The sequence below is a fragment of the Dermacentor variabilis genome, chromosome 1 (assembly GCF_050947875.1).
Source record: "Dermacentor variabilis isolate Ectoservices chromosome 1, ASM5094787v1, whole genome shotgun sequence".
NCBI classification, from domain to species: domain Eukaryota; kingdom Metazoa; phylum Arthropoda; class Arachnida; order Ixodida; family Ixodidae; genus Dermacentor; species Dermacentor variabilis.
In genome coordinates this window covers 258,557,859-258,567,773 of record NC_134568.1, presented here as the reverse complement: position 1 = coordinate 258,567,773, position 9,915 = coordinate 258,557,859, and the positions used below count along the sequence as shown (strand labels likewise).

Here is a 9,915-nt window from a genome sequence, read left to right as displayed (position 1 = left end):
GCTGGCGCGCGCGAACCTGGGAGGCCATAATTGGCCGCTTAATAACATAAAAAGACAAAGATAATGCCAAACGACACAGTTAAAAATTCAAAGAACTGATCTTAGCTATACTGTTTGGGGAAAAGGAATAAAAAATTAGACAGCCGCAACACACGCCACTAAAGCCGCCATCGCCGGCATAACGCGGAACCAACGGTTGGCAACGTTCATTCGCGCGTCATTGCTTCGTCCGCTTCGTCTCCGCTACGAGAGCCGCCATCTTCTCGCGCCTAACGTTTTGTATGGTTTTGTTCTCTGCAATCCGCGCACATAGCTCATCGGTGGATGCACGTCTGCTCGGCGTCGCAATGCGGTCTGCGTCATTTTCTGGTGTTCGCGCAATCGGTGTGAAACTTGTCGCATGTGAAATGTTTGATAGAAGTGCCTCACGTCCAAGTCAAGCCGCCGTACGGGTGTGTATGGCTGTGCGCCCCGTTCTCGGAAGCGTCGACGGGTTTCCGGCATGCGGATTTCAGGTACGTGCAAATGCGTTTCGTCCTTCTATTGAGCTCCGGAGCAAAGCGTGCAATATTTCATGTGAAAGATGCAGCGCCCGTCATCATGGTGTGAATTTCGAGCGGCAAACGAGAACTTTGGCACTTAGAGCACACCGCGGCTGCTAAGTCAGCGTGGAAATTGTTTTACGTTACCGTAATATGTTGCTGTCTGTCTAATCTGCGGCTTGTGGACAGCTAGCCCATTGACTTTTTCTTGTGGCAGCGATGGGTATATAAATACAAGCGGTAACAGTTTTCGAGAGCAGAGAGTTGTTTCGCTCGATGTTTGGTCGTGTTCATGGCGTTATGAAAGCTAGAAAACTAACTGGCTTGATCGTGCTTAGTTCCAACTCCAAAGGGCGTAACATTGGCGCTGTTTATGTTTGTTTTCGGTGTCACGAGTACCACTTTCATGCTTTTGTTGCATGAGAGTGGTAGCTGCTACATGCCGTCTGGGCACAATACAACAAAAGCAATTCCCTCACTTTCATGCGTATGCAATGTGACGTAAGAAAATTTCCAGCGTTTTATTCGGAGCGTAAATATCCAGTATAGTTCAGTAAGAAACTCAAGTTCTGTCTTAGCTTAGTAGGCGTGAAACAAGTGAAACTCTCATTCCTTTTTGAATTGTTCGCCCAAACCGCACCGCCCGGAGATACGTCATCGGGTAATTGACAGTAGCTTCGCTACTTGAGTTGTTTTATGCGCCAATATTGCCTGGTTAAGTATCCTGTTAATTTATGCCGACGCTCGTTCATCTTTATTTTAAGCGGTTACTATCCCCGAGTACCGGACGATGCCAAACTTGTGAGGTGTAGCTAACGCGGGAAATTCAAAGTGGCGTGGCTGCAAGTTCCTGTTTTTACGTTTCTTGCATTCAAAGCCAACAGACACAGTATCACTGATTTGTTTTCCATTTCTGCTGTACTTGATCAATCTAATGTGACAACTGCATTTGCTCTTTAATGTTCTCCATTTACTGTGTATTCAGCTTGGCTGCCGTCCTCTCTTCAGAGTATGCCGCTGTGATCGCTCTTTCGTATAGCACATGCTTCTAGGTCCTTGTGTTTCAAGGGCTCTTGCGAGGCAGCAGTGCTCCAAGTAATTTTACCATCCTATATATTTTATATTTTGCATCATTCTTCCACGATGGATTTTAATGTTCATAGTATTCGTCATTAGTCATCGCCATAATTTTATAGCACGTAGATTTTACGCACTTTACAGCGACAATTTTTAGGCCAGTTTACAGCCAAGTCACATCTTCCATAATACATCGTCAACATTACCACTTGTCATGGCGCTCTTTGGCCAAACCTGGCCCTTGCGCCATAAAACACCACACATCATCATCATCAGCTTGGCTGCCAGAAAATGCTTGAATTTCTTTCAATATCCAAGTGACGAAATATTTCACTGACGGCCGTTTGTGAAACACGCAAGATGACAAAACTGATAGCAAAATGATGAGATATTTCTTTTATAGCGTTTGGACTCGACTTTTGGTGAGGATGTCGATCGACCTTGGGCCTGGTGACAGCACACCCGACATCGCCAAAGTGCAGCCTATCAGTTGAGTGCCCCCGAATGGACCATCAACATCGGAAAATGAAGCAGAGCCAGGTAGGGGCAATCTTTACTTTGGAACAGAATACTGACAGCTGCCTCTTTTTTTAAGAACTAAATAACATATATACAAACCAATCCTTTCTCTTTGTGCAGCCTACATAGAATTGTTTTTTGCTTGTTATACAGACTTTCAGAAAACAGTTCTTCTGAACCCTTTTTGCATGCACAAATAAATAAAGAGGAGTGCACTTTCTGAAGAAATTGATGCACTGAAATGTGCGTTCGACACACAATGAGATGCAAAATAACCAACAACTTTAAAGTGGTAAAAAAAAAACAAGTTTGAAACATGTTCTAACATCATAACCCGCCTTGGCATACGGATCTAAATATAACAGCAACAGAGGTGCATGCAGAGAAGTGTTTGTAAATGTTTGCAAGATATGTACATTGTCTAAGAAATTGTTTTTATTTACTTGGAGCTTCTTGGTGCCATGGCAGTGCAGTAAAAGCTCAAAATGATGCCCCTGCTCCTAATAAAGCACCTTTAGATTTTAAAATTAAATTATGTGCTTTTACATTCCAAAGTCACAACCTGAAGTTTTGGGAACCTGGCCTTCTTTAATGTACACCTGAATCTAAGTGCATAAGCGTTATTGCATTTTACCCTCATTGGAGGGCAGCTGCCATGGCCTAGATTGAAGCTGGGACCAGCATGACGGAGCAGCATGGCATCATAGTAAGTGGGCTATAACACCAGGTCAAAATGAGAAATACTGCTTAGAACTACCAACTTCTTGGCTCACAAGCACTTTGCACTTAGTTAAAGGAGTATGGAGTACTGACAGCGACCGTTTATGTACCAATTTCTTTTTAGGCTGACTGCATTATTATGTTGCGAAGCTTCATTTAGTCAAAACCAGCCTAAATTACAGAACCAGCTCAAAACACGCACCATGTATAGCTGGATTTGGACATGAAAATGGAGTCAATTCATGTCGCCGGAAATGGAGGTGGCAGTCACACTATTTCATGCATTTTGCCTAAAACATAGTCAATAATAATTAATTGATGTCTAAAATATTCTTTTCAAAAAGTTTTTTTCAAGCATGAAAGGAGGAGCCAAGCGGTGTTCAGGTGCACGAGCGGTTAGTTGCACGGCACTTCTTGCATGTGTTCACTGGCTTCTTTCAAGCCTGAAAAAAAAATTTGTTGCACCTATTGAGCAGTAGAAAGCTGGATTGGGAATTTTTCAGGATGCTCTACAATTTTCGCACTGACACTTTTGCTTTGAATATAATTCAGCAGTTAAATAATCTTTAATAACTAATTACCTAATTAGGAAAAATGCAAGAATTGGTTTCACTTCCTCAAAACGATGGCAAACGACATTACCTTGGTGCTGTCCAGCTACGTGGCACTTGTACATAATTAAAGCTTGCACATGTCATACAGACCACCTAGTAATTACAAGGCATATATAGAAGTGGCTAAGTTGTGTGAGCCAGCCATGTGTAGCGATTCATGAGAAACAGCCATGTTTCTTTGACTTAAGGGCATGATAAGATTTACATGCTCGACACCTTGTATCAGTGTGTTCTAGGCCTGTTCGTAGTTTAGCTGCTACATAAACAATATTTCTCCACGTGTAAGCTCATATGCATCTTTCAAGTATATTGCCTCGTGTGTCCAAAATGAACCATCCTCGCGCTTCCTTCATTATGTCTTCATCTGTTGCTGTGCTAAATTTTTAACATGCAACTGCACAAATTTTCATCTAGTTTTCATATTTCCTCGTTTGGTGGCTTTATTTCTGAACAAGTTGTTTTCGTTAAACCCTGTTGCACACAGCAGTAAACAGCATTTCTGCCTGGAGTGGGAATTGTTTTTTTTTTTTTCAGATTGACATTAATACACTTTGCCTGGGCAATGTAAGGCATTCTGCATAACACGGCCCCGCAATAATGTATTATATTGCATTCCAGCATCATGCAAAACTGTTTACTTACCAGATTACAATATGTATAAGTGTTGGAAGTAACAGAACTGGAAGAAGCCAGCAGATAATGAGGCCAAGGAAAGCATACAGGAACATGTTTTAAGGTTTTTATATGAAGTATAGAAGTGATAAATTCTAGGTAAGTGAAAGTGGATTAAAAGATATCCAGCTGTGGGTGGGGAACGGACCCATAACCTTCACATTACGCATGTGATATACTAACCACTGGGGTACTACGGCCGTGTTCGAGCGTCGACAATCTGAGGGGCCATTGTGGACGGTTGAATGCTGCCTCGGTGGCACAGTGGTTAGTGCATCGCATGCCTAATGCAAAGGCTGTAGGTTCGTTCTCCCCCCATGCCTGGTTGTTTTTGACCATTTTCATTTCCTTTTATCATTTATACATTTAAATAGAAAATTACAAATAAGTTTCCACGTGCCTTCCCTGGCATCTTCCAGCTGTGATTCAGAAAAATTTTGACCCTCAGTAGCCTTTCTTCTCGTTCGGAAGAACAGGAGCTTCATTTTAAAATAATGAATTCACCTTGTTCAGCATCTCAATGTGGTCTCAAATCTTATCACAGCATATGTATTACGAAGTGAAGTTTTAAGATGATATAGCATGGGACCTAATTAGTAGCCTTTGTGTACAGATATATGACTAGTCTAATAAATAGGAGGATTTTAAGAAGCACTTCTAACATGGTCTGAGCATGTGTTTAAAAAAACTAATCTAGCATGATTTCAGGCATAACTGTTGCCCCTGAAAAATATTTGGATCATCTGCATTGGCATTGTTTTTAGAGAGCACCAATACTGCTTTGATAGAAGTAGCCTCGTGGAACATGAAGCATCGCTTCTTGCTGAGTCAAGGAAATATTATCTGCATATCTGAGGTGCATGTGTCATATGCTCGAATGCTGTTTAAAGGCTGCTAATAAGAAAATTACTTTATTTGCCTCCTAGAGATTGCTTCAGTAGTCTATGCTACTCGATCATAAACAATTTACCAGAGTGAACATTCATCACAGTTGGCTTTGCAATGTTTATGCAAAATACCACAATTGTCTACTAGGCATGTGACCACTAAAACTTGGAATTAATGACCAGTAAGATTTATGGGACCACCAAACTTAGTTTATTACTCCAGAACAAAGTGCGAGTCACTTCGGCTATTTCTGCCATAGAGTTTCTTACAGTAATTACTAGAGGGAGCTCTCGCGCTGCAATCGTACCACCATGGGAATGACGGGAAGCACATGGATTTGTCTGATATTCGTGCTTGTGAATTCAGACGTTCTTGTGGCTTCGTATATTATACGCTATATAAATCTTATTGTCGTAAATTTCAGCGCAGTCTATACTCTTCGAAGTGCAGAAGACGGCGCCAACACGCACAATTGCTATTAATTGCAACGATTGAGCTTGTCCAGGTGGCCAAATCGAAAGGCGCGAAGAGTCTCAAGGCACTGGTATGCCCGCGATAAATTCATCAGGGCGTTGCACTCGCTTGTCGTTACACGCCTCCGTGGCTTAATGGTTTCAATATCAGACTTCTGTTCTAGAGTTCCTGTGTTTTAATCCTGTCGTCGGACGATTTTAATGCTCATTTGTTACACAGTATATTGTTGTAAATGACTAGTTTACAAAGTCACAAACCCGTTTGAAGCCAAACAGACGAAGTTTAGGCAAATCCATGTACTTTCCATAATTTCCATGCTGGTACAGCCGTTCTTGTTTGATCTCCTGTGGACACTAACGTCAGAGTTCCCTCTAGCAATTGTATGAAACTCTGATTTCTGCACATCGCTCGTGCAGAAGCGGCACCACACCTGCTGCGTAAACATGCACTACCTTTCGGCCAAGTGCAGGGAATGCTGTGAACTCGCCCTGTACAAAGCCTGCACTAAGTAAAACAAATCGCAACGTGCAGTTGCTGCCACGTTGAACTGGTGGAATGAGTAGTGAAATGCAGCACCTCCTAAACTAGTTCAGAAAGTGCAGGTTAATCAAGTGGAGATTATATAGTAACAGAAGTTGAGTGATACTGCATTACATTCACGAAATATACTTCATGATACTTTTCCATTTATTTCCTCAGTTATTAAGAATCCCTTTTGCATTGTTGGACAAAACTACAGAATGCCAACATATTTTCTAGCATTCACTGGTAGCAAACATGTCAAAACTTGTTCTAGTTTCTGGATTGTAGCTTTAGCCGTTAACCCCCAAGTTAATTCCGGAAAAATGTACCAAATTTTCCAAATTCCTTACGTACTCAATTTTTCGGTGTCATTCTCATTCTAAAAATATATTACTTCATTGGTCTCTGGTTAGAAATAACACAAAAATAAGAGCTGCTCTTGAGGGCAGCTTTCCCTTAATGCCGACTGTAACTCATCTTTGACAATAAGAGCAGCATAACATTGGGCAGAAAGATTGTGACTCATCATTGGCGATATTGGTACTACCTCCAGTCACTACTAGAGCTTGGGATCAATGGTTAAAGGTTGCGACTTTGTTGCTGCCCAATTTTAATTCTGCAGCTGTTACACTTGGATGTAGCGTGTGTATGTACGTGTGCATGCATTAAAATGACTTCACGCTAGAGCAAAGCAACTGTAGTGCAGAGAGGCATTAGTCATCTTTATATATTTGCTTTGTAAAGATGCACTAAGTTTATCTTTTGCAGTATAGACTTGGCGCTCATTGGCCAAAGATGCCCTTGTGCTACTAAAACCTGTCAATTAATTCGCTTTTTGCAGTAGCAGCTGCTTATTCCTTTTTCAAGATCGGTCTGTGAGTTTTGTTTTTCTTGAACTGTGCAATTCCCACTCACAGGACTGCATGTCATCTGAGGTGTTCCTTTTTCAATCAAGAATGTTGAGGTTGTGTTTGTAAAACTTGATTTCTTGCCTCAAACGAGCTTGTACAAACTGACCAAGCTGATAATTCTACCTGATTATATATTAAATATGTTGCGATTATGAACCCTCATAATGAATGACACATAGTATAAACATTTTATCTAATAAAACAATTTAATGAAATTTTTCATGTTTTTCGCGTTCGTGTTCACTTCTCTACTCTCGTGCCCTGTCTGCATGCCTCACCTCTTCTTTTGCATATTAAATATCGTATAAACTTAACCATGCTTTTTACCACAGTGCAGGGGGAAAAGGTTCTGGTAACACCATGCATTCAGTATGGTGGCCCAGATGTGTATGCAAGCAACCTCCTTCATGTGAACCAAGAACTACTCTGCAGTGTCTCGCAGACTTCCTTGCGAAGCCCTCAACATTCTCGTCTCAGTGGAATGGCTGCTCATCTATCTGCGTGTCCATCACCGAGACGGCCAGTTGTAAAGCTCCTGTACCTGTTTAAGAAAGCTTAATGATTTTTTTATTTAGTTTTCACGGTTGGCCGTAGAATCTTAACATTTTTGATGTTTCTAACATTTTTACCTGGCACAAAGTGGTGCAATAATTTTAAACCAGTGTAATGTATTTAAGTGATGCTCGCTCTAATGCCTATCCGGTTTTGTTTGTGTTTAAGAAATTTGAATGTCTGATGAGGTAACAGCATTTGAATTTCTCATCGTGGCTCTTTTCAATGAGCTGCTAGGAAATAAGATGTAAAACTTATCACACGCCAGTTGTAGCATTTTTGTTTTCATGACTGAAGTATACTAGTTTCAAAAGATGGAAAGTGGGGAAAAAAGCCTCAAGAACATGACCATCCTAGGATTGTCATGTCCTTACAACTCTGCAATGACTAATGCCTCATGCATCTTGGGAGCACATTGGTCGCAATGCCTACAGGTATACTTGATAAGAGAATAGCTTGCACTCAGATTTGCCACGCAGTTGATGGCTGATGGCTTTTGTTTGTCGTCTTCATGTTACTACTATGTATTCAATATTGATTTAGATGTGCTGCGGTTTCTTGCAGTCACCTATATGTATATATATATATATATATATATATATGTTCGTCGCAATAAATATTTAGTTGAGAGTTAGCGCTCATCCTGTCTGCTTCTAGTCTGTGTCCGTGTCACTTCGCGCTACAATCCAAGATCATGTTACTGTACCAACTCGCCCAACTTTATATCCTTGTGTTAAAGACACACTCAGACTTGTTCTTACTTATGTGACCGGTTATTTTTGTGCTTTATAATAAGATGCAGTGCTTTTCGAATGAATACATGTGATAGTTCGTAGTGAGGTTATTTAAAAAAACTGTTCTGCTTAAAATTTAATTGAGCAAGCCTGTGCCATTATTCGGTGCTTATGTCTTTGTATTGGTATGGTTTTACTCTTATCTTCCTTTTTTACTTTTAAAATGTGCAAATATTATTATGTAACCATTTCTCTTTAATGAAATAAATACTTTTCTTCTGACATTTTGTCACAAATTTTACAATGATTTTGTTCGATTAGGTAACCTTAGACTAGTTGATTGTTATTCTGGTAGCTTAACTTACCATGCCTGTGGAATATTCAATGCAAGCACATGGTGAAAAATAAACTAAATTATTGGGTATAAGCAGGTCACTGGCAGTAAATGGAGCATACATATATTTCAGGAAATAGTGCATGCTTATATATGGAACAGCATGCACAGCTACACATGCTGTTTTGTTCGTAAATGCTGAAACATTATTCGACGTGGAAGCACTTCGTTCTTTGCTATTCAGTGCTACCTTTAAGTCATATGTGTGAAAGTACTAGTAGAAGCATCCCGTGGAGATAAATGACAGCTTTGATGAATAGAGGTATAAAGTGTGTGCTTAAAACGGCAAAAAAACTGCTTGACAGGCAAACGTATGCTTCTGTAGTACTGCACTTGTTACCGTCGCCAATCTATGCATTGCTTGCGCTCTATTGCATTCAATATGAGCTACAACAACGAGCTATGGTGTCTTTCCCTCCTAGTCGAGCTGGTGTTGCGAAAATTTTTGACCAAGAAAAGTGGAGGTTCTTAATTATTTCTGAAATGCATGTAACCATGCTTTTGGCTGTGTGCTGTTTCCACGGGGTTATAAGTACTGGTGCACCAAGGTGCGGGAGATCCTGTGTCCTTAGTGCAGCGTGCATTGTTATTGCGCTCTGCATCCTGCCCGCAGTGTACTATCACTGCAGAGGAAGATTACGAAAAGCATGGCGTGTGTGCCTTGCTGCAATGGCGAAACCTTAAATTGTTTGCCTGAAAGGGTCGCACGTTATGCTACCACATGACGGACCAGAAGCGCAATATGACGACGCCTCACAGATTCTGGCTCATATTGAACAAGGTAGTACCATAGCTAAGGCTAGGCAGCATTCACAACAGCTAGTCTGCCCATTAACTACATGGCTGTAGTGAACACTAAAATACTTGCAGGGATAACACCCTTTTGGAAGGGTTTTGTCCATGCTACACCCATATTGAAAGGGTGGTGTCTGTGTTACACCCCATATAGAAAGGGTGTTGTTTGTTTTACACCCATAGGCGAGGTGACGTCATATTAACACCCCTTCTGTTGTGGGGTGTTAATTTGCCCCCCTTTGCTTGGGGTGTAGCAATACACCCAAAAAGGGTGTCACCCATGGGACAGGTCATTTACACCCTTAAGGGTGTTAAAATTTTTAGAGTGTACCTTTAGTCTATATCTCTTATTAAGTTTGATTACGACTATTATTACCCTCTCATTAATGCTGTAGAATTCTTCAATGTTGCCCGTTATGTTCTTATGGATTAGGAATCCTATACCCCGTATTGCTTCTTAACTGGGAGACCTCTATAGCAGAGGACATGCCCGTTAGTCAG

General features: G+C 41.0%; 1 long non-coding RNA gene across 1 annotated transcript; it reads left to right on the top strand.

Annotated features, from left to right (window-relative positions):
- The first annotated feature begins 215 nt into the window (after window positions 1-215).
- Window positions 216-9,698, top strand: LOC142562967 (uncharacterized). Its single transcript, XR_012824281.1, has 3 exons — window positions 216-515; window positions 2,023-2,159; window positions 7,272-9,698. It is a non-coding gene; the product is annotated as an uncharacterized LOC142562967 (long non-coding RNA).
- Window positions 9,699-9,915: the final 217 nt, after the last annotated feature.